Here is a 24,995-nt window from a genome sequence, read left to right as displayed (position 1 = left end):
TTTCAGTTCATAGACAAATACTCTGACATTATCTTGTAGAATTTGGTGGTACAATTCAGAATAAAATCCATCAATGATAGCAAACTGACTTGGTCCACAAGCAGACCCAATCATGATACTGCCGCCACCATGTTTCACAGTGGGGTAAGGTTCTTATGTTGGAATACAACAATTGTCTTAACACACATAATTCTTCAATTCAAGCCAAACAGTTCTATTTTGGTGCCATCCATCTATAAAATATTTTTCCAATAACTTTCTTACTTAGCCACATGGTTAAGAAGCAACTTCTGACTTCCTCTTGGCTTTCCCATTGAATTTCTTTGTGGGAAGCTGTCAGCAATGTTCTTTCTTTCCCTCCAGCCTGCTCTCCCTAATCTTTCTTTCCTCCATATCTTCTCCCTCCATTTCCAGAAACACCAGTTGATTATTCAAGTTCAGATCTCTTACATCTTTTTCATTATATAAAAAGAGTTAGGCATCATTTTGCATCATCCTGGGTGCACACTAAAGCTTTGCCTTCATTTAAGCAGATGTATAGAATGGAATAGTTCATTTGTATTATATTTGTATTTTATTGCTTTCATGGAACTGTTTCCATTAATTCCAGTTTTGCTGCCAAATTCTTCAGTTCTGTCTATTAAAATTTCTGAAATAGAAGTAATGCAGAATATTCTGTCTTCCATTCTTTGACCCACTTATTCTGAGGTTTTACTTGAATTACCAGTCTGTCATAAATGTTATTAATATTTGCCTGAGGAGAACTGAAATTTGCTTGCATTTCCTAATGTGATTGCCAAGATAATGAAATCATAGGAAGATTATCATCCAATACATAGATCTCTGATATAAGACTTCAGAGATTCTAGAGAAGAAATATCATGCTTAGATTTTTCCATCTTAGGTCCTTGCTCTGTTATCTTTTACTCATTTTTGAAAAATAATATGTAACCTTATGCTTAGTATTTCTGTTTGCACTCATTAAATTATATGAAACAGTCAAGAGTAAAAGATTAAAATAAAATCAATAATGTTTGATATACTACACAAAAACAATATACACAAAACATGTTTTTGACACTAAACTGAAGGATTAAAAAGCAAAGAATCCCTTTTATAAGAAATTCATTGCATTCACATATAATCATGATTAGAATGAAAAAAAAATCCTGTTAGGCTCTATGGTTAAAAACAATTTCTTATGTTGGAGTGCTCTCTTATGGCTAATGAAAAGAAAACTGGAAAACAGCAAAATTCTGTCTCACCATTTCTTGTGTTGGAGTGTCTCTTGTGGTTAAAAAAAGGTTTTTGGGGGTGAAAAGTTTCTTTTTGGGGGAGGAGGAAGGAAAAACAGGCCCAGATCAGTTTTAAATAAAAGATAATATTGGAATTAGAAAAAATAAAATAAATATAACTAATTAAAATGTCTATTTAGGAATGTTCAGCTGCACAAATCATGTAATATTGTGGTAACCAAGAAAAATAAATCTACATTTTCAATTTTAGTAATAAAAATAATATTTAAAGCAAGGTGGGTTTCTCTTGAAAGTAAGTAGAGCTCATAGTTCTTAATGCAGCCTAACAAATATCTTGAAAATCAAGCTATGTTTTTATCAAAACAGATTCCAAAAATCATACATTTTGAGGATCCTTATTATGTTAAATAATGCTGATAGACAAGCAATACCAAGGGTATAAAATCTCCCCAAATAGTAAAAGGATAACTGTAAATTTCAATTTAAAAGTTTCCACAGAGGTTAAAAGGACCAAAATACAAGATCTGAGAAGTCTGAAACAAGAAACAAAAGTTATAAATCTGTAAAGTCCATCTCCTGAGGTTTTTATCAGATTAATTGTTGCTGAAACTGCAGATAATTTAGTGAAGATTTTTAATTCTCTGAGCTCACCCTCTAGGAACAACCCCAGAAACAAATTAGTCCTTCTGCCAAATTCTTACTAATTATCAGCTAAGAGAGTCTCCTTGTAGTCTGGAGAGACAGATTTTATGTTTCCTAGTAAACCACATCTTCTCTCTTCCTTTGTAACTAGTTGATATTGATGGCGGGGTGGGGGAGGTCTGTCTACATGAAATTGCTAGGGGAGGTTAACTGCCAGTTCAGGATTCAGTATCATTAATCTGTGAATGATGCGAATTATATATATTTTTATATTTATTTTTAATATAATCATAGAGATAAAAATTAATACTAAAAAAAGGAAAATAGAAAAGAAAGAAAAAATAAAAATATAGTAAAGAAAATAAATATATAAAGAAATGGTTACCCCCTTCCTCACAAGAAGTATAAACAATTTTAATAACACAATCCACAGTATAGAGGCAGCACTCTTAAAATTAATTTCTGGGTACATCATTCAAAAATATCCTTCAAAATGTGCAATGTTAAAATATTTTGCTTCATTCTATATTGGTAAGTCATTGAAATATTCTCCTTTAAAAACATGTTTTTGACACTAAACTGAAGGATTAAAAAGCAAAGAATCCCTTTTATAAGAAATTCATTGCATTCACATATAATCATGATTAGAATGAAAAAAAAATCCTGTTAGGCTCTATGGTTAAAAACAATTTCTTATGTTGGAGTGCCCTCTTATGGCTAATGAAAAGAAAACTGGTTCCCTCTAGACTAGACTGACTCTTCACAGTCTCATCCTATCATGTTTTTTTAAGAGAGAATTCACAATAAAAGCATTATCAGGATTCTTATAACTTTCCAGAAATCATCCTTTGCTGTTCATTAAAAAAAATTTTTTAAAGTTCTTGAACTTGTATTCAAAATTTCTTTTGTTAAGGATTGAAGGAAACTCACCCATTGTATTTAGAATTGTTGAGCCAAATGTTCCTAATAGCTAAAAAGCAATTAACAAGTCATTTCTGAAAATGATTAGAAAAAGAAATATGTGAACCCAGTGTCCTTAAGGTGCTGATCATGGTTTGAGCAAGATGGCTATTATGAATATACGTGTCCCAGGATAATGTTGTAGGATCCAATCTGGAAAGGTCACTGGTACCAGAGGTTTAGCCTGTCGTATTCTGGTGAGAGAATGTAGTGAAAGAGAATGTGCTCCAGCATAAGTGCGAAAGCTCAGAAAACTAAACCTCTCATCCCAGTGACTGACCCAGATTGTATCCTGCAAGATGCTATTCCCTCATTTCCCTTGTGGTCTCCTTGTAGTCTCCTCATAAGGAACAACTGTCTTCAGCATTTGTGGGCAATCTCAAGCCCTCTCTTTTTCTGGAGAGGAATTAGTGAAGAGCCGTTCTATTCACTAGCTCTTCTTTCTGCTACAGTTATTGGCTCCTCAATACCCAATGATATTTGTCAACCCTAAGATGTCCAGGTGATGTTGAGGTTCTATCTCAGTTTCTATCCTCTTTTTTCCCCAAAGGCCAACATTGCAAATTTATCTCTGACCTATATGTACTTGCAGTTGCTATTTCTGCAAGCTTATGGTTCCTAGAAGCCAGTCCTGTTGGCCTTTTAAAAATGACTTCTAAAAGTTTATGATTTGTCTTCTACTTTTACTGTGCTTCCGGAATCCAGATCATGGCCTCTGAAACCAATTTTTCAAAACAGTATCATTTTTCTTGCTAGTTTGTTACCTGTTTTGTTTTCAGTGATATTACCTGAATCTACAGTAGTCTTTAGGAAATGTGATCTAAGGAGTCTATTTCTTGTAAGGGAACAAGCAGTCTTGGAACAGGTTTAGAGAGATTCTTTCAAAAACTTCAGTTAAAGTGAGAGACATTATAGCTTACAGCACAAAGAATGACTGCAACATCAGTAAAAGGAAGGATTAAAAGAGTTAGTCAGAAGTAATTTATCCTGAATTATATTTTTCAACTGACAGTGATTAAGACTGACTAGCACTTAGGTGTATAAAATGCCTTAGGATATGAATTTGTTTTATTTTATTTTCTTTAAAGAATCAGCTAACCATTGCAATTTGTTTCTTTCCATAATAAAAGCTACTGTCTCAATGCACTTATTCTCTTATGAATATCTATTGGACTCTCAATATTATGTCATTTAATAAATGAGGCACTTTGAGGATGAAAAATGCACTTCATATGTAGATTTATGTTAATTATCTGACATATTGTAATATACTTGAACATATTAATTAGTGGCTACTGTATTTAAGATCCCAATAGCAATTTATTTCACTAAAGAAAAATGGTGGTAGTAAAGATTAGGCTGGTAGTCAACATTTGTGTTAAAGGATATTGGAAGGTGCTATCCCTCCGGTTGTAAAATTTCATATATAAATACAAATCTTGCAGAAATGGGCCATTTTTATTCTGAAAACAGCTTGGTAAGAAAAATATGTTTGTAAATGTGAAGGAGACTTTGGGTATTTCAATATTAAAAAATACAAAAGGTAGATTTCAATTATAACCAAGTGCTAGGGCAGTCTGCTCATTCATTTTTTGTAAGTCTAGATCTAGAACACAATATACTAGAAGCCCTAACAATAGTCATAAGAAGTCAACCATAAAGAAAAAGAAATGTTTCTAGATAAATGCGGAGATTTAAATGTTACTCTTTGATCACATTACTAACTCTCTACATTTAGTTGTCAGTGTGACACTTAAGTCTAATGATGGTATTGAAGCAGTTAGTTATACTGAAGATTGAAACAATTCAGTGCCCCCCCAACAGTAACAGAAGCAAAAAATAAAGTTGCACAGTTTTTTTATTGGGGTCATTCAAAATAGAAAAAAAGAATAGGTAAACATTGTTCTTCTCCAGAATGTTTGTAAAATAAAACTTTCCTGAAAAAAGGGAGAGCATAAAATATGAAAGAAGCAAAAAAAAAATCAAGAAATTTTGCTACCTTGGATTGTTGTTTGTTTTTAATTGCTTATATTTCACATTTCTAGATCACCCATTTCCCTCAAAGAGGAACTCTTTGTTCATCTTCTAACTATTGATCAAAAGTTAAAACTAACCTACTTGATGATTGCTTAGTATTTTGAAATAAGTAATTAATCACATGTGATATTGCTCATCTCTATCAGTTAGTCTTCAACCCTCTTGAAGGGTGAAGATAAGTTATTTTACCTTTCATGTTTGTTCATTGAATTGATAGATGAATTGTTCAGTCTTCAAGCATATATAAATAAGTATCTGGGGAATTTTTAAAAAAAATTATTCCAGGTAACTTCCACATTATCCAGTAATGATTTTCCCCATATTCTAAGAGGACAGAATCCTGACGTTTTCATTCTCATTCATAGCACAGAAAATTAACTTTCCAGGAAAATTCAAGACATAGAAGAAATTGGAAGGCGTTGAGATAAACTCCCAAAGGAACAAAATATTCAGTTAGAGAATTGTCTCCATATAAAATGGCAAGGGAATGAATGAAACACTTTGGATATGTGATGGAGTGACATATCACTCCACTTTCTTATTTATGTACATTTTTATGCTTTTAAGAGATATTATAATTATAATTAAATTATAATTTCATTTCAAGCAAGAAAGTTGAAAATCTTACACTGTTATAACATACATACATACATACACATATAAAGCAAATGTATATAACAAGAATTAACATACAAGAAATGGCAGGCCACTACAATAATGGTTAAATGTTTTATAAAATATATACTAATATGTTAATGACTTTTTATCAAGTAAAAATATTTCTCATCAATTACATCACCATTTTAGGATTGAATTATTGCACAGTTTGTAACAGATTGATCCAAAAAATCCAAAAAAGAGACATTTCCTGGCAGTTAGAACAATTAATCAGTGGAACGAATTGTCTCCAGAAGTTGTAGGTGCTCCAATACTGGAAGTTTTCAAGAAGAAATTGGACAATCATCTGTCTGAAATGGTATAGGGCAGACATGTCAAACACAAGGCCTGAGGGCTGGATGCGGCCCGCAAAGTCGTTTCATGTGGCCCACAAAGCCATCCTGGAAACAATGAGGGAACGGCCCCCATTGCCTTGGCCCTAGCCCAAGCCAGCCGGGAGCCAATGTACAATTTTGTGGTGGTCATTTTGGCACTTGCCCCAGTGGACCATGCTTTGGCACTTGCCCTGGTCCCACCCCCTTCTGCCAGACACCCTCAGATCTGTCCCACTCCTGCCCAGGCCTCCACAGACACCCTTGACGCGAATGATGTAGAACTGGCCACGCCCACCCAGTAGGCCACACCCACTTTATCCATGCCCACCCAGTAGGCTGCACCCACTCTGGCCACACCCACCCGGCCCCCCAAGGGCAACCGCAATGCTGATGCAGCCCTCAGTGAAATTGAGTTTGATACCCCTGGTATAGGGTTTCCTGTCTGAGCAGAGGATTAGACTAGAAGACCTTCCAATTCTGTTATTCTGTTAATTTTTCTTTTTACTGACCAAAGTCTCAAAAGGATGAGATGTGTGAAGTGGGTTCATTCAGTTATGGAATTCCCCCTCCCATCACATTTTAAAAATGCGAGCAATCTCAAAACCCGTCGAGTTAACCAAAATCTGCTTCTCCTGACTCGACATATTTTTAGGTAAAATTTTAGTCTTATTTACATTAATCTTAAAACCCGAGACCAAACCATAATGGTGAATCAACTGTAATAAGTTTACTACAGAATAATCAGGTTGCGACAAAGTAACAACCAAGTCATCCGCAAAAGCTCTCAACTTATATTCTTTTTTATTAACATATATTCCTTTAATTTCCTGAGACTCTCGAATTTTGATCAATAATATTTCCAATGTTAAAACAAACAACAATGGCGATAAAGGACACCCCTGTCTAGTACCTTTCTCTATTGTAAAAACCTCCGACAAACCTCCATTAACAATAAGTTGTGCTGTTTGTTTTTGATATATTACCTTAAGGGCTTGTAATATGTTTTCACCAAAATTCATTTCTTCCATTACTCTTAGCATAAAATGCCAATTCAGTTGATCAAATGCTTTTTCAGCATCTAAAAATATGAGCCCTGCAGGAACTTGGTTGTTCTTATCTAAGTATTCTAATAAATTAATAATTTGTCTAACATTGTTTTTCATATACCTTCCTGTTATAAACCCTGATTGATCTTTATGCACAAGATGATGCACCACCCTCATAAGCCTATTTACCAAAATTTTTACAAATATCTTATAATCCACGTTTAAAAGAGATATAGGCCTATAATTTTTTGGTAAAGTAAGATCTTGATCCTCCTTTGGAATCAATGATATAAAAGCACTACGCCATGAAGGAGGAATCTCTAAACCCTGTAAGATACCATTAAAAAGATCATTTAATGGTTGGATCATCTCCTCCATTAAGGCTTTATAATAAACAGCTGTTAACCCATCCGTACCCGGTGCTTTCCCTAATTTCAATTGTTGAATTGCTGAGGCAATTTCCTCCTTAGTAATTAAACCATTAATTTCATATTTCTGATCCTCAGTCAGTTTAGGAAAACTTGCCTCAGCTAAATATTTATTTATATCTAACAGTTGTACATTAGTAGATTTGTATAGGTTTTGATAATAATCCAAAAAAGATTTTTTAATTAATTCCTTCTGAGAAACTAGTTTACCCTTATAATTTATTTTCTCTATTATTCTCTGTCTCTGTTTCTTTCTTAATTGATAAGCCAACCATCTCCCCGGCTTATTAGCATTACAAAATGTATTTTGTTTCATAAATAATAAATTGGTTGCAGCTTGATCTGCTATCAACATATTAAATTGTGACCTTAATAACTTTACAGATTCTTTAGTACTTTCATCAGAAGGATTTAGAATCAAAGCCCTTTCTTTTAGTTTAATTTCATCTTCAAGTTCTCTACGTTTCTGAATCTGATTTCGCTTATAAAAATTATTCATTTTTATCAAAACACCGCGCATAAATGCTTTACCTGCATCCCATACCATTGACATTGAAGTCCCCTTGTACATATTCAAAGCAAAATAGTCCTTTAAACACTCCTTTAGTTTTTGAACATTCTTCTCTTGTCTAAACAAATTTTCATTAACTCTCCAGGATCTTCTTTCCTCTTTCTCTTGAATCAACTCCATCCAAACTGGACTATGATCCGTCAGTGATCTAGGAAAAATCTTTACATTCTTTACTTTATTATACAAATCCGTGGTAATCAAGAAAAAGTCAATTCTTGAAAAAGATTGGTGTCTGTCAGAAAAAAAAGTAAAGTCTCTCTCCTCTTGATTACGTTCCCGCCAATAGTCCCTTAATTCCCAGTCTTCTTTCATATCAAAAAAGGCTTTAGGTAGCCTTGCTTGTTTAAGAAAAGGAGAGGAACCTTTCTTATCCCTTTGTGTGTCTAAGACACCATTCCAATCACCCATTAATACCACTGATCTATAATCAAGCAAAGTTATTTTTTGGTGTAACTGTTTATAAAATTGTTCCTGTTGTTGATTTGGAGCATAAAGTCCAACTATAAGTACTTTCTTACCATAAATACCAAGTTCAATCATCACATATCTCCCCTGGGGATCTGATTCTACCAGACAAGCTGGCAGGTTTTGTTTGACATATATAACAACTCCCCCTTTCTTCCCAGGTGCAGGAGATATAAAATGAGATCCCAAACGAGCATTAACTAAATATTTCTGATCTTTAAGTAGAATATGAGTTTCCTGTAAACAAATAACATCATTGGTATGTTGTTTCAAATAATAAAAGATTTTTTTCCGTTTCTGAGGAGAATTCAATCCATTAACATTCCAGGTCAAAAACTTTGCCATCTCCCTTGGCACGCAGCCTGGAGAAGACACCATCAAACTCTGACAGAGCTGCGTGTGTTGCATAACTCTTGGGTCTTGCTCCTCCCACCGGCGGTGATGCACTTCCAGGAGAATTCTCTTTGGGCTCTTTTTTACGTTGCTCTTTCTCTTTACGCTTATAGGCTGCACGAGTCATCCTCTGCTCTTTAGCCTCTGTTTGGCGTTGCTTTGCCACTTCTATCATCCCTGCGGAAACCAAATCTAGTGCCTCAGATTGCTGCTCAGGTTCCTTAGCACTCAAAGATTTCCGACCAGATGAAGTTGAGCCTGCACTCAGGACCGAAGTATAGAAATCTCTAGCTTTGTCAACTGTGTTCAATCTGTAACGTGTCCCAGCATGGCTCAAAACGATACCCATCGGAATTTCCCATCTGAATGGCATCGATCTAGCTTTAAGCTCATTGGTTAAAAAAGCAAAGTCTTTCCTACTTCTTAAAATTTTAGATGGGATTTCCTTTAGAATGATGACATCTTGGGCGGCAATCTGAAATCTTTTGTTGTAAAAAGCTTGTATAATCTCATTCCGCAGGGACTTCTTTGTAAAGTAAATCACCACATCTCTGGGCAAATTCTTCTGCTTAGCAATCCAGGAGTTGAGTCTATAAATTTTTTCCACTTCTCTCTGTAATTCTCCTTTATCCATATCCAAAGCCAGCGCCAGATCACTAAGAACCACCTCCATCAAATCTTGATTCATATCTTCCTTGAGGCCTCTAATCCTCAGAGCATACTCCATCTGTCTGTACTGAAACATCAAAATATCTTCTTGTGAGGAGTCCACCTTCCTTTCCACGTCTTGAATTTTGTCATCTAAAGAGTCAACTTTGTCTTCCACTTCCTCAAGCCTTGCATCGAGCTTAACCACCACAGTAGCCAAACCTGAAACAGCTGCCAGTATATCTTGTCGTAATTCATTATTATTTTCTTGCAATTTAGACTTTATCCCCGTTATCTCTTCTTTGAGATCAGATTTAATTTCTGATTTAATCTGTGAAACAAATTGAGTCATTTCCTCTCTCATTTGAACTACAATCTCTCCCATTATGCCTCTAACCTCTTGTACTGAAAGTCCAGGTAGAGGAGGGGAGGGTGGTGGCTGAGCCGGTGGTGCATGTTTAGATTGTTGTTGTAACTGTGCAGTGGAAGTTATAGGAGAAGAAATAACCTTGGGTATTGAGGAAGGCTGCTGCCTCTTTGAAGCCATTTTAAAAAGCACAATTGTCACTTCCCTTTCCCATCCAGCCAAAAAGGGAGGAGGAAAAAAAGAAAAAAAGAATTTTTAAAAAGAGACAAACTATAATCATTAAAAGTCCAAAATAAATCCCAAGAATAAGTAGTAAAAGAGCAAACAATTCAAAAGAAAAAATTCTAAGCCAAAAGCAAAAGCAAAAGCAAAAAACAGTCCTTAAAAAGGGAAAGTAAAACAAAAGAGAAAGGAAAAAAAAACTCCGACACTTTCAAAACGCCATCTTAAGTCCTTTCACTAGTATAACAAAGAAAAGGAGGAAAAATAGTAAAAATCAAAAGATAAAAAAAATAAACACCTAAAATATAACAAAAAATCCTTTAAACTGCTCCGTCCGTTTAAAAATTACTCACCAAAATGCTGTAAACACGGAGATAGAAGCGGCGGTTTCTTTTGCTTCCTAGGAAGCAAAAACAGCTGGGAGGCGGAGATCAGCAAGAGCTCCGAGGGAACACTCCTTTCACCCCCTCTAGAAATAAATCCAGAGGGGGTTCAGGGGTTCTACCTCTACTCTTGCGTTCTCTATCCCTTCCCTTTGCCCGGGAAGGGATTTCCGAGCCGCGGGCCAGCTGATGCGCGCTGCGCTCCGCGGCTCTGACACTTCCCCAGCTGGACGGCTAAAAGCTAGCCGCCATCGCCGTCGCCTCCCACCGGAAGCTGTTAATAAGGTAAAATATTTGGGGGTGATGCTGTCTGTTTCTAATGCAAAATTATTTAAAAATAATTATGAAAGGTTGTGGGTCAGGGTACAGAAAGACTTGAAAAATTGGGAAAAGTTGCAATTATCCCTCATGGGAAGAATTGCAGTGATAAAAATGAATATTCTACCCAAGTTTCTTTTCTTGTTTCAAATGTTACCAATTTTGAAAAATGAGATTAATTTAAATGAGTGGCAGAAGGGTCTCAATAAATTTATTTGGGCAGGTAAAAAACCAAGGGTTAAGTTCAAAATTATGCAAGACTTCCGTGAGAGGGGTGGACTCAAGGTACCAAATTTGAAATTATATTATGATGCGGTGGTTTTAACATTAATTAGTGACTGGGTAAATTTGACAAACTCTGAGATACTTTATCTAGAGGGATGGGATTTACTTTATGGGTGGCATGCCTATTTAATATTTAATAAAAAAATAGATTGGGCTTTTAAATCTCATATTTTAAGAATTTCTTTACTTAGGATCTGGAGAAAATATTATAAAAGTGATTTTAAAGTACCATTATGGGCTATACCTTGGCATGCGATAGAAGGAATAAAAAGAGGGGTTAAAATGGATATGGTGACTTATAGACAGTTACTTAAATGGGATGGACAAAACTGGCAATTAAAATCACGGGAAGAATTAGCACAAGAAAATTTTACTTATTCTTGGTTCCAATATAGGCAACTACTAGATAGATGGAAGATGGATTGTAAGGTGGGTTTTCTTAGAGAAGATGAAAATCTTATTAAGCAACTGAAGGATCAAAGACAAACCCACATTAAGAGAATTTATGGGGTTTTAGTTGAATTGGACTCAGAAACGGAACTAATTAAAGATTGTATGATTAGATGGGCGCAGAACTTTGGTGAGCCAGTTTCATTGGACACCTGGGAAATTATTTGGGTGAGAAATGTCAAATTTACTCAAGCACAGAATTTAAGGGAGAATTTTTATAAAATGTTTTATAGATGGCACCTTGATCCACAAAAAATGTCTTATATGTACCCTGACGTGCAACCCAAATGTTGGAGATGTGGTTATAAGGAGGCTTCCTATTATCATATTTGGTGGTCATGCAGAGAGATAAAAGCATTTTGGATCAAAATATGGTGGAATATCCAGAGAATTTTTAGAAGGAGGGTAAAATTTACTCCGCAATTATTTTTGTTAGGTATTGTTACAGATTGTGATACAAAGGAGGTTGTATTGATGTTAAATTTGCTCACAGCCGCGAGGCTGTTAGTTGGACAATATTGGAAGAAGGAATCTTTGCCTACATTGCAGGAATGGTTTTTTAAAGTAGCTTATCTGGCGGAAATGGCAAAGATTTCGGCTTTCTTAAAGCAACAAACGCAAGAGAAGTTTTTTGCTATCTGGGACAAATGGATAAAATTTATACAATTTAGATTGGGTATACAAAAATATCATATAGCCTTTTCATAAGTTTTACTTATATATATATATATATATATATATATATATATATATATATATATATATATTTATATATATATATTAATGTTACATATAGATATTTTTTTATATATAAATATAAATTTTTTAATTAAATTTTTTATTTGTTAATTTTTAATTAAGCCTATATTCTGCTCTGGGAAGCTCGGGGGGGGGAAGGGAGGGTGTATGTGAGGGGTGGGGGATGGGGGGGGTTATATGTAATGTTTAGGTTTTTTTTGTATATGTTGTGTTTTGTTTTGTACTGTTCTTGTTTTTTTTGTAAAATTTATAAAACTTTCAATAAAAAAAAAAAAAAAAATGCGAGCAAATATTGCAGTTCCTGATTCCATTTATTCCTTATATTTTGGTACAGAACGTCCGGAATTTCTGTTGCAGTCTTATGTTTCTTTATTCAGAAAAAAAATCTTTGAATTTAGTTATCTTAATCGGGTAAGTAAAGAATACAATTTTAATGTTCAAAATACTATGATCTTGAATCAATATTATTACTATTTTTAACTTAAAACAATAAGTAGTTTTTTTAGGGTAAGATTGGAGATATTAATTTCTTATTTTGAAACAGAAAAATCCAAATTGGGTTTTAATACTTAGGAGGTCTAAAACATAGAGACTTAAATCTCTGATTATTGCCCTAAACTCTGTACAATATGTTAGCATTTGGGGAGGGTTGTCTATATTTGTATATATTAAAAGAAACTGGTATCGAAATTATTGCTAATTTTGAAGTGCTCCACTCAATTTAAAAAAATCTGAGACAGTATAATGCATATAGTTATATTCTTAGGTGAGTGAAAAATATTACCAAATGTATATAAATGTTATTTTTCAATAAAATTGTTATAAATGGGCCTAATTTTTACACTGAAATTAATTGAACTCTATTTTAAGTCACAATGAATTTTTTCTGTACCAATTGATTCTTAATTTATATTGTCAAAGTATTGTAGTTACAATATTATTGAATTGTGACTAAAAATGAATACTTAATAGTTTTCTAACTGAACTCTCTTCTTATCATAATGCTGATAACACAGTTTGCTGTATTATTATGCCAAAGTAATTTCTGTTAATTTCAAGCTTACTTTTAGTTATAGATTTGCAAAAGTTTCATCAATTTAAGTGATTAATAATGATAATCTTATCATTTTATCATATGTGTATGGTTTTTTTTAATTGATTTTCTTTTGACCAAAATGCTCCTTTAATCTGTGGAAGGCCTTCCATACATGATCTTTTCCAAAACAATGAAGCATTTATATTTCAGCAGGATTCAGCTCCATGTCATGTTGCTGCTGTGTGCAAAAAGTGGTTTCAAGATAATCATGTTCCACTGCTGGAATGGCCTAGGAATAGCCCAGACCTTAACCCAATTGAAAATCTATGGAGCCAACTAAAGAAACTTGTTAGTCAGAAGTGACCCAGCAATAAAATTCAGTTAATAGAAGCAATCATTCAATCTTGGTTTCACATTGTAACAGCTGCGGAACTAAAGGATTTGGTTCACTCCATGGGAAGATGTTGTAAGGCCGTGATTCATGCTAAAGGTTACCCAACTAAGTATTATCTGACATAGTGATAATTTTTGTATGTCTCATTTTTTTTATGGTGATAATTTTTGTATATCATGTTTTTCTACGTGTTTCACTTTTCTTCTTTATAACTGCTATTTTAATAGCAATCCTTCATAAAACCTATTGCATTACATTCTTGATTAAATTATCTTTCCATTGATATATAATTTTATGGTTCTACTTCAAAAAAAAAGTGGTGTTATTAGCCATCAAACCTTAAATGTACACTTTTCCCAAAAGATTTCCACAATTTTGGCCACTACTGTATTCAATGGATTGGGGGGGGGGGGACTTTATTGTGTAAGTTCTTGCTTATATCATCCTAAATCGGCTCCCTGGACCAAACATTTGGAATTAACTAAAATTATTGTCAGATATGAAAGATCAGGTCCACATGTGAAGATCCAATTACACTGGTTTATTGTTAAAAAACCTATACATAGGAATCTTCTCAACTAACTGTTAGCACTTGCTTGGAGTTAGATAAGAGTCCATGGAATCCTAGCCCACTTGCTGTTACATAGTGATTTTAGGCTGATCTCTCTTTTAACTCCACCCCCAGATTCTGCCACTCCTTTTCCTACAGTTACACTATTATTCAATTTCCCAAATCAAAGTGTAGCATAACTTCAATTTTAGCCCATAGTCATTATTATTTAAATTATGTTGCCCAGACTGTGGAGAAATTAAATTTTCCAAAGCAATAATTTTACTTGAGGGTCAGCTTCTAGTGATTAAAGATGATTCTTTAAAATATATTTGAATACTTGCTGCATGTTTTGATATACATGCACAATAGTAGTAATCTAATAAATTAAGGGAAGATTATGTCATAGTGTTTCTGTAAACTTCCTGGTATCAGGGAAGATTTTGAGTGAATCTCAAAACATTGATTACCATCATTCCCCCAGTACTGAAATAGGGTATATATGGTTCCATGGAGCATGAATTAAATCCTTCTTCTATCACTTTGTTGTCTCAGTTTTATAATTCTTAATAAATATTTGATTCATACATATTATGGTTCTATTATGGTCATGGAACAGAACTCAGAATAAATGTACATAAAAAGATATGGTACAATAATTCCTTACATGTACAGAACTGTTAGAGGCTAAAATAGAATTCTTTGCTCTAGAATAAAATTTTACAATTAGATGGTCAATTTTAGAATTTCTGACTGCAAAAAAATAAAATTAATCTGGCTGGCTGGGCATTTTTTTAAATGAAAGCCAGAATATCTTGGAGCGTAAATCTAAATAAAATCCATGTTGTAGGAGGACAAAGATCACACAAATATTTGCTAATTATTGGACAATAAACATTTTAAGCTCTTACTCCCCCCAAATCAAATTTGTAGAAGAAACATTTATCTCAGTAGATACTATTGACTATATACATCCATTAATAGTGGATGCCAAGTATTGATAATATTTTTCTTTTAAAGTGGCTGTATCTTTTTACTTTTGAAAAAAGCAGTAATGTGTTTTTTCTTTGGCAATGTATATATTGTAATTATCTGCAAAATCTGAAGTATTAATAACCATATACTAGAATATCCCTATCATAGTAACACATATTACTTACCACTGTATATTAAAACTGTAAAAGAGAGCTGAAGAGAATCATACTAAAACTAAATAAGATCACACTGCCATCTTTTTATCTGTAATGGGGCTTGCATAGTAGGCATCTGTACTCCCTTTGATGTTTATATAAAACAGATAAAATGCATAAATTGCTTATAATCAGAGATGAATTAAAGCCAAATAGCATCCCAGAGGACAAAACACCCCAGGTACCCATCAGCAGCCTAACCAAATGACAGACCTAGAGGAAACTTCAAAGCTGCAGATAATATCCACTGGTAATATCCACAAAGAATCTAGATTCTAATAAAGGCCTGATTTCCACAGTCCAGATATTAGCACCCTCAAATCCAGATATTAGCACCCTAAAGTAAGAAAAAGAAGATAAATACTAACTATAAACTATAAATACCTACTCAGTTAAATGTTTTATTCTGCCATACTCCTACAAATAATATTACAATTACTGAATGGCAATAGGTTTATACATAAAAATCTTAGAAATGGATTATACTATTTGAAAACTTCAATGATTTCCTCAGTTAGAGGAACTTATTTCTTTTAAAATCAGATTGATACTTTGTTGCACAACTACTTGCAGGAAAAGAAAAAAAATGACAATTTCACTATAAGACAAAGGAACAGTTTGATCTTGTTAGCAATAGTATAATTTTTTAACAATACTGTAAAATATATTTTTGTTGCCATTTTGATCATTCTGTTAAAGAAGTATGTATTGTATATTACATTGCACATGTTGCACATTACAAGCTCTATTGTAATTCTGTAGCAAATGTTTTATTAAGAAATAAACATACAATAGGAGACCATTGAAAAATTTACGTTTAGTAAATATATTCCTTAGCGGGCTATTGCTGTTTTTCAGTTATCGTTGTTATATCGATAGTTATATCTCTAAATAAGTATTGTAATATTATATCAAGCTAATTAATAAGAATATGGACACACACACACAAATGAGTATAAAACAAGTTAGGAGATGAATGAAACTATGTGGAGTCTTAACAGAAAGCATTTTATACGACATCATTTTATTAAAAAGTATACAAAATTTTGAAACATTAAATTGAGTGACAATTATCAGAAAATGAACATGATAATTATTTGCATGGTAGTGCTGCCTTTGAGACTCAGATACCTGAATTGGCCTGAAGCTGGAACAAACCTGGTTCCTGAACTTGAGAGAGAAACACCCAGTACGTTGATAAAGTGGCTGTTTAACACACATATCTCCTCCGGTATGAACCACAAGTATTTTAGGCAAAGCGAAAGGCATTTTATTAAGAGGGGACAAGTCTTTATATAGCATACAGAAACAAATGATGCATATGTTTATACATGTGATCCGTCAATAACCAACTATAAAGATTTTCATTAGTCATGAGAAAACTCTGACATCCTTAAAATATGTTGCAGCTTCTCCTTTCCTATCTGGACTTGTTTTTTAACACTTGCAACACTCAAGGACTCCAGGATGTAGTTTAGTTTCCAAATATACTAGGTTTTGCATGGGGGGGGGGGAGCAATGGCTATGGCTAAAAGGAAAACATGATTTCATGAACTTCAAAAGGAGGCATGAATGCCATGCTAAAATGATAATATCATTTTTATTAAAAGCTAATAATGAAAGTTAAAATTCTATGTAACATTAGTATACCCTGTTAGATAATGTATTGTATAAACAGTTCTGTGTAAAAACTGTTGGAGAGTTTAAAAAAAATGAAAATGGTTGTGCGTAAGAGCATGTTTCTGCTCACTTTTATTTATTCAGCCTATATTCCTCTGAATCATGTAGGAGTCCCGATGGTTAATAATGCTGTACAGATAATACATCAGCAGTAAATAGCACTGCAGTATACAAAACAACAAAAACAAGGTTAAAAATTAAATAGAATAAAATCATACTAAGGGCTTATTGGCAATACATATTTTCAGTTTAGATGGTACCAGTCGATCTATAAAAAGAGCCCAGGTTTTAGCACCTTGCTGGAAGAAATCAAGATGTGGGTGACAATCTCAACCAAGGAAGCTATTCCAAAATACAGGCGTTGCTACCAATTGCTATCCTCCCCCCCCATGCCTCTATATTTCAGTCTCCCTTCTTCCCCCTTGCTCTTCCCTCTCCACCCTTCCATTTGGTTATCATATTAATATATTCCCATTGTGTTCTTTTTGTTTATTTTATTGTTCTATTATTATACTTCTGTTTCATTTCTTCATTTTTATTGTTATAAGCTGACTAGATTAGCCCCACAGTGAGATAGGCAGCAAATACATTTAACAAATAAATCATAGAAACAGTACAGCTAGCACTTCTCCTGGGTTGATATAAGAAAAGGCTGGCCTACAGATATCCATATGTTAGGCCATATTAGGATTTTTAGGTCAAAACTAGCACTTTGAAGTTCATCTAGAAGAGTGGTTCTCAACCTGTGGGTCGGGACCCCATTCGGGGTCGAATGACCATTTCACGGGGGTCGCCAAACAACGCAGTCCACCATTATTTTTCCCCCTTTTCCTTAGCTGTGCTACTCCCTTTTATTCTATTGGCTTTTGAAAGCCAATAGAATAGACTCTCTTGAATAGAGTCTAATTCTATTGGCTTTCAAAAGCCAATAGGAATTGTCCAGGCAGTCTCTGCCCTGCTGAGCCCGCCAAAAGTCCCATTCTGCAAACGGTGCTGGACCAGTTGAGTAGTCCTCGACTTTACGACCTGTTGAGTAGTCCTCGACTTACGACCAGTTGGGGGTCGCAGCATTAAAAAGGTTGAGAACCACTGATCTAGAAACTTATTGAGCCGGAGCAAGGCCTGAAGCAAGAGTGTAATGAGCCCTCAGTCCAAAGTGCCAATTAATACACAAGCTGCTACATTTTGTACCAACTCCGATGGAGGCCCTATGTGGAGTGCATTGTAGTTGTTTAGATGGATGGTGTTGTGCATGAGAGTTATTGTGGCAAGGTCCTTGGCTCCAGATAGAGCTATAAGTTCTTCACTAGCTGAAGCTGGACAAAGACCCTCATGGCCCACATTTTTGCCTGCTCAGCTAGCAGTAGCTGAGCTCATCTCTGGATCTGCTGCTTCAGGGCTAGTGTTTCCCCACTCAAGAGACAACAGGGAGTCCATCAGCCTCTTTGTTTTGCTTCGGTGATATGGAAGTGTTGTATGCAATGGGAAACACATAAAGGGAGTTCGATCATTGAGAACGGGTTTTTAAGAAGCGCAGATAGTAAAACAAGAGATATTTTTTTTGTTCATTATCTCTGATTAAAAATTGTAAAATAGCATACACCATGACTACCTTTGCATTACTAGCCTGCAAATCATGAGCAGTTTGTTAGGTTGTAACCTAGTTTTTATTGCTATTTTTATTTCTGTATTTTAATTTATCACACTTCTTTTTTATTGTATTGCTGTTTTATATTTTGCTTTGGTCTGAATCCATGAACAACATTTGATCTGATTTAATACTTAGACCAAATAAAGATATATCCATATGTTCATAATATTGTTAGTTATCAGCTGTTATTTAATTTAGTTTCATTCTTGAAATTGTGTTTTATTATAAAGTAAAGGATAGGATATTTTAATATAGTTTATTACTCTTAATCTAAAATATAGGCATTTGATGTAATAACAGAAATATTATGCTACACTATGTTTTGTATTATACAAAGTCCTTATTAATATTTTTATACTTCATTTGGTAATTCTGAAATAAATTCGGAGTGAGTTTGTAGATTTTCTGGCAGTGATTTTAACTTAGCTACTTTTTCATAGCTTATATTTTACAGTTTTTGCTTTATAGTTCTACAGTATCATATGCTAGTTAATAATCATAATAAAAATGATATTTGAGTAAATGTGTCAAGAATGAATGGATGCTGAATGAATGTTGATTGAATATAAAAGTGAGTGACCAGTAAGAAAGAAGTATGTTAGTGATGGTTTGATCTTATAAAAAGAATGAATGAAGACTGAATGAGAAAATGGATATATGAAGGAAAAATGAATGGGTTGAAAAATAGGAGTAGACCATTAAAACAGCATTTGAAGTAGTGTGCAAACATATTAGAAACAAGAATGGCTTTAAGAATAGAAAAGCATTGAGAGATGCAGAGGATGGCATTGGTGTAAACTAGTTTTAGACATATTTCCTCTTTTTATCTCATGCCTTAATTTCTTTGGACAACTTACTCATTGTTATGCATTTTCAGCACTTCATATAACATCAGTTAACTTGAAAAGTGAATAACATAAAGCAGTATATATATTTATATAGGATATTGCCAGCAGATGGCACTATTATGTAAAGATAGTTTATAGCTTATTTGTGAAGCTTTTCTTGTTTTGTACTATATTGGGCAAGTTTTAAAATTGTCTTTTCCTTGCAAGACTCCATAGATTTTTAACAGTGTTAAACAGTGAAATAAATCTTGAATAATACTGCAATTACTTAAGTTATTTAAATATATCAGGATATTTGTATCAACAGTATTTACCTTCTAGATCCTACAGAGAGGATCTTTCAAATAACAGTCTTCACAAGACAGGGAGCCGGTAATTTCAGATTCATAATGAAAATAGTAAAACAGACATCCCTTGTATTACTTCAAATACGTCTTAAAATGCCTTAGGATTAAAGCAATTATGTGTAATACAATATTGTCTAGATTTGATGCTGCCTCTTGATTGGGTGAAAACATGAAATACAGCTTTTTCCTTGTTTGGAATAGACTGTGGTTTTCATCTGCATTTCTACCAAAATTGTGCTTTCTTTATGTAATTTCAAGACATTAAAATAATTGAACGGTATACTCATAGTTTTAATAATGAAACTTAATTGGTGTTTAACTCAGATATTAAAATTAAAATAAAAAGAAAGTGTATGCACAAGTTTTCTTGTACATATTGGTTGTCTCGCTACAGCAAAGCTAAAGTTACTAATGAAGAGTAGGTGATTATTCTTTTGTCAAAGAAATTGTTGAATGTACTTCAGAGATTTTAAAATATTTTTAAGGAGCTATTTTGAGTAAAATATATCACAACGATATATTCATTTAAATAAATAATTATTTGAACTTTCTTGGGAAACATTTGGAACTAAACTTGGCAAACTTTATGAACTAATGTTTCATCATTCCAAATAGGTTTTATATATATATATATATATATATATACATACACACATATATGTATATACATATTTGTATATATATATACATATATATATATATACATATATATATATATATATGAAGTTTTTCAGACAGATGTCTAATTGATTACACCTTGACATTTTTTAACTGCTATACAGCAGTTTTACTTTTTTTTTACAATCTCTTTTGCCTTGCAGCCCCCAACTAGGGGCGTTAAGCAGGCTCAAGTCGCAACTGCGAAACATTACAAATCCAAATTTCTTTTTATGACAAAGAATTAAAGAATTAAATTGGGAGACTAAGATGGCCATTTCGAGCTCATTCTGCTCTCTTCAGTTAGCCACACCCTTTATGGGATTCGAACCTGGGCAGTTTACATACTAGGCAGTGATTTAACCACCAAGCCACAGGCTCTCCTCCCTCTTTGCCAGCTGAGTCAAGGGAGTATATGCAGGAAGTTTTTCAGACAGATGTCTAATTGATTACAGCTTGACATTTTTTAATTGCTATACTGCAGTTTTACTTTTTTTTACAATCTCTTTTGCCTTGCAGCCCCCAACTAGGGGCGTTAAGCAGGCTCAAGTCGCAACTGCGAAACATTACAAATCCAAATTTCTTTTTCTGACAAAAGAGGCAAAGCAACTTCCTGCATATACTCCCTTGACTCAGCTGGCAAAGAGGGAGGAGAGCCTGTGGCTTGGTGGTTAAATCACTGCCTAGTATGTAAACTGCCCAGGTTCAAATCCCATAAAGGATGTGGCTAACTGAAGAGAGCAGAATGAGCTCGAAATGGCCATCTTAGTCTCCCTCTTTAATTCTTTGTCAGAAAAAGAAATTTGGATATATATATATATATATATATATGTATATATATTTGTTTTCTGAGGTTTTCGCAGGTGTTTGTATGTAGGTCTTTGGTTATTCGGGTTTTCTCCCACGTAAAATTGGAAGTGTCTTGGCGATGTTTCGACGAAGTCTCATTCGTCATCTTCAGGCTGATGCTTTCGGCTTCGTGCTTCTACATATACATACATACATACATACATACATACATATATATATATATATATATATATATATATATATATATATATATATATTAAAGCTAAGGCTTATACTGCATGTTTAAGTGAACAAGTATTTAGATGACGTACAAACTATTGGGGAATTGGCATTAATTTCTAAGAAGTCACATTTTGGCTGTTTTTCTTAAGGCAACGTGTCAGCAGAAATTGCATTCACTTTAAATGAGGCTTGTATTAGTGCATCGCTTTGAGGATCAATTTTTTATATCTAAGTATTAATTTCCACTACTAGGCTGCTTATTATATACATTGCAAGTATATAAATATTACATTGAGGGCATCTCTTCCATCTAATTATACAAACACATTTAATATGATTTGTATTGTCATCAGTGAACAGAAAACACATGTTAGGAGAATGTTTTCCAATTTTAAAGCTGACAAGTTGGCAGGATGGCATACTAATTAAAAGAACTTCCACTGGGGAAAAAAAGACATCTTGAAAGTGGCCAGAGCCATAAATCTAGTAAGGTTTATCATGCAAAATTCTTCCATGTAATTATCCCAATATGAAGTAGAGGGCAATTTTAAGTGTCTTCAGTAAAATATATAGCAGGAACTATGAATCAGGGTTTGGTGGGGTAAATGCTCTAAAAACTCCTACTTTTATTCTAACACATTTAGTTTATGTATAAATATGTAAACTAAATGTTCATGATTTGGTATAGTACTGATTTTTTTTAAAGTAAAAGATAAAAACTGCAACAATTAATACAGCATTCATTTATGCATTTTTAAAGACAACTGTGGAGAGAGTAACTGGATTCTGTTCCTAGCTGTGATAGAAAACCATTTTAGGTTTCTGAGTTGCTTTCTAACTTTTCTACTCTATTTCATTGTTCAAAAAGATACTTTGTTTTTTTTTTGGAAACAATTAAATCGGAAGCTCAATATATTAAAATAGCTAGTTCCTTTTCTACCTGAGCAATGATAAAAGCATTTCTGAAAGGCTCCCTTAGAGAAGATAGGTATCCTGTGAAATTACAGAGCCATCGATAGAAAAATATTCTTTCTATCTCTTGTGTACCAGGAAAATAAGCTGTTTTTTCACTTTGGACTTTTTGAGCCCTTTAGGCCTAATATTATCTCATAGTACAAACGGCATGGTTGTTAAAAATTATTTATTTGTGTCTGAAAGAGCTCTTGTTAATGTACTAGAAACAGAAATTGTGTGTTTGGTATCTTTAACCTAAACTGGATAATTTATGTATTTTGTGCAAGAGCCAGCCTTCGGGCCAGTTTTAAAGTTTAAACAGAAGGCTATGTTTTTTAGACATTTCTTTTTATCATGAAGACAGTTTTTGGCAGTAGGCCCTAAAATCACATTGTGTGAAATGTATTGACTTTGCATCTTTTTTCTATTTCCTCCCATTTCCTCAGTTATAAAAATGAGGTTTTGGGTTAGTTGTTAAGAGAATCATGGAAATATTTTTCTTTTTTCACATTTTATTGATCAACCTGTTCTCACTACTTTTATGGTAAAAGTGTTTCCCAGGTGCCTGTAATATTTCTGGCCAATGAGGTTTCATATGTGAAAGGGAATGGAATTGAGTGGCAGCAGAAGGAAGCAATCTTATTTTATAATCTATCTTTCTCAGTAGAATATATACTCACTGACATTAGCTTCCCAGGATTTCATAAGATGGTGTTTTCCACTCCTGCCTGCAGAGGTTTGGGATTAAACATGAGAGTTATTTACATTAAAGCACTGGTACTACCGCTAAGCAGTAGCCCTTTGCCTGATTATGAAAGTTTCTTGTATATTTGAGTTAGATTTTTTTCAATTATCTAACATTTGTTAGTTAGATTCAAGTTTAATTTGATTTTAATGATAGCAGTAAAAGCAGAAATTAACAGTCTTTTTCCAGGTTTCACATGGGGTAATCTGCAGTATTGCTGTTTCTCCTGCTAAAAAGATGAACGATTTAAGCAACTCTTTTTATTTTCTTTTATTCATATTGAGTACACCAGCAATGTGGTATATGTATGTGTATATATATTTATTATTTTTAATTGAATTAAAGAACTTATAAAATCGACCAACTCATCATTTGTGACTCTGGCAGATCAACTTTTCCACATTCTTTATGATCCGAAGGCTTGGATAGTTGCTTTAGTAAGTACTCTGCTTTGTAGCCATTACAGGGTATTTCTGCAATGAAACTTCATCCGACTTCTTAGATTCCAGTATATCTTTTCTGTTCCTTTTAGTACCCAGACAAATTATACTTTTAAGCAACACTAAAAGAAAAAGCAGATTTTACATTTTTTTGTTAATACCATAAACAGCAGTGGATAAAATTAAATGAATGTAAAGCATTATTGAAGAGTTTGTTATAGATCAAACTACAGTAGGGTAATTATAGTATCAAATGTCTTTTGAATATATGCAGCTGGGTATACATATTGAATAAAGAAGTAAATAAATATTTTTTTAAATAAAGCATACCTAATGTATCCAGGGTACCTTTAATGCTGCAAGTAGTTTTGTTGCCTATTATTTCAGTTTACTGGTAAATATTCTATAACTTTAATCAGTAAAACACAAAGTGGTTTTTTTATGATGTACTCCATCATCAGAAAAAATTTTTTAACAGGTCTTGAAAATACCTAAACAAAACATAGTTTTCTATGTAAGGTTTCAACAGAAATAACAATATCTCATTCAAAGAGACAGGTTTTGCCTAGAGTCTGTGATCTAATTCTTATACTTTATTCATATTATTGCAAATAATCTCATATACATCATCGTGATAAATATGAGAGATTTAAGGTTGTCATTTTATATGTGCAATAAAAACATGACTATTCATTTAAATGCAGAAATATGAATATAAATGTAGAAAATATACCTATTCATGTAATTCTAGAAAGTAGGACAACTGCTAATATAAAAATATCCAAAAGTCTTCAGTGAAGACTTTTAAATTGAATTGAATCTTATATAAAATTAAATTTAATATAGACAGACAGAACTTTATTTCAGTCATTGACCAAAAAATATAAACAAATGAACACAAAACTATCCTCCAACAAGAACTATTAGCAACCATTTGTGGGCTGATAATGTAGCAACATTTTACTACTTTTAGAAGTATAAATTTATCTTTATTATTTAATAGTTAATGCACATAAAAACTATCAGAATGCCCTGGAAATTTAAATAAAATCAGCTCATGACGAATGTCCCTATAGAACTGACAGCACAGAAGAACATTGGCTGTGATTTCTATGATCCTCATATCACAGGGACAGTATTGGGTTTCATATGGGGTTTTCCTATATTTCCTTTTCAGGAGAATTGTGGGAAGAACATTAAATCAAGCTAAGGATAAAGCTTTCCTAAATTTGGGGAATGTAAAATTTAA

At 33.4% G+C, this 24,995-nt stretch overlaps 1 protein-coding gene and 1 long non-coding RNA gene across 8 annotated transcripts in view; one reads left to right on the top strand and one right to left on the bottom strand.

The window, feature by feature from the left end:
- The window catches only part of LOC120307839 (WD repeat containing planar cell polarity effector), a 168,275-nt gene that overhangs the window by 2,694 nt on the left and 140,586 nt on the right, over window positions 1–24,995 (top strand). For 6 of the 7 annotated variants that reach the window (XR_005556666.1, XM_039343003.1, XM_039343007.1 and 3 more), the window contains one exon: window positions 12,557–12,633. The exons of the other annotated variant lie outside the window; for it this stretch is intronic. The gene's annotated coding sequence lies outside the window, so the exon portion shown is untranslated. The remainder of the gene's footprint in view (window positions 1–12,556; window positions 12,634–24,995) is intronic. 7 annotated transcript variants of the gene reach the window in all.
- LOC120307841 overlaps window positions 23,512–24,995 on the bottom strand; it is a 53,398-nt gene continuing 51,914 nt past the window's right edge. Inside the window, exon 4 of the long non-coding RNA XR_005556667.1 lies at window positions 23,512–23,868. This is a non-coding gene — a long non-coding RNA (uncharacterized LOC120307841). The remainder of the gene's footprint in view (window positions 23,869–24,995) is intronic.

Source organism: Crotalus tigris, unplaced genomic scaffold (assembly GCF_016545835.1).
Source record: "Crotalus tigris isolate CLP2741 ecotype Arizona unplaced genomic scaffold, ASM1654583v1 scf7180000017831.1706817, whole genome shotgun sequence".
NCBI classification, from domain to species: Eukaryota; Metazoa; Chordata; class Lepidosauria; order Squamata; family Viperidae; genus Crotalus; species Crotalus tigris.
The sequence above is the reverse complement of the archived record's forward strand: the minus strand, read 5'-3'. Positions and strand labels throughout refer to the sequence as shown.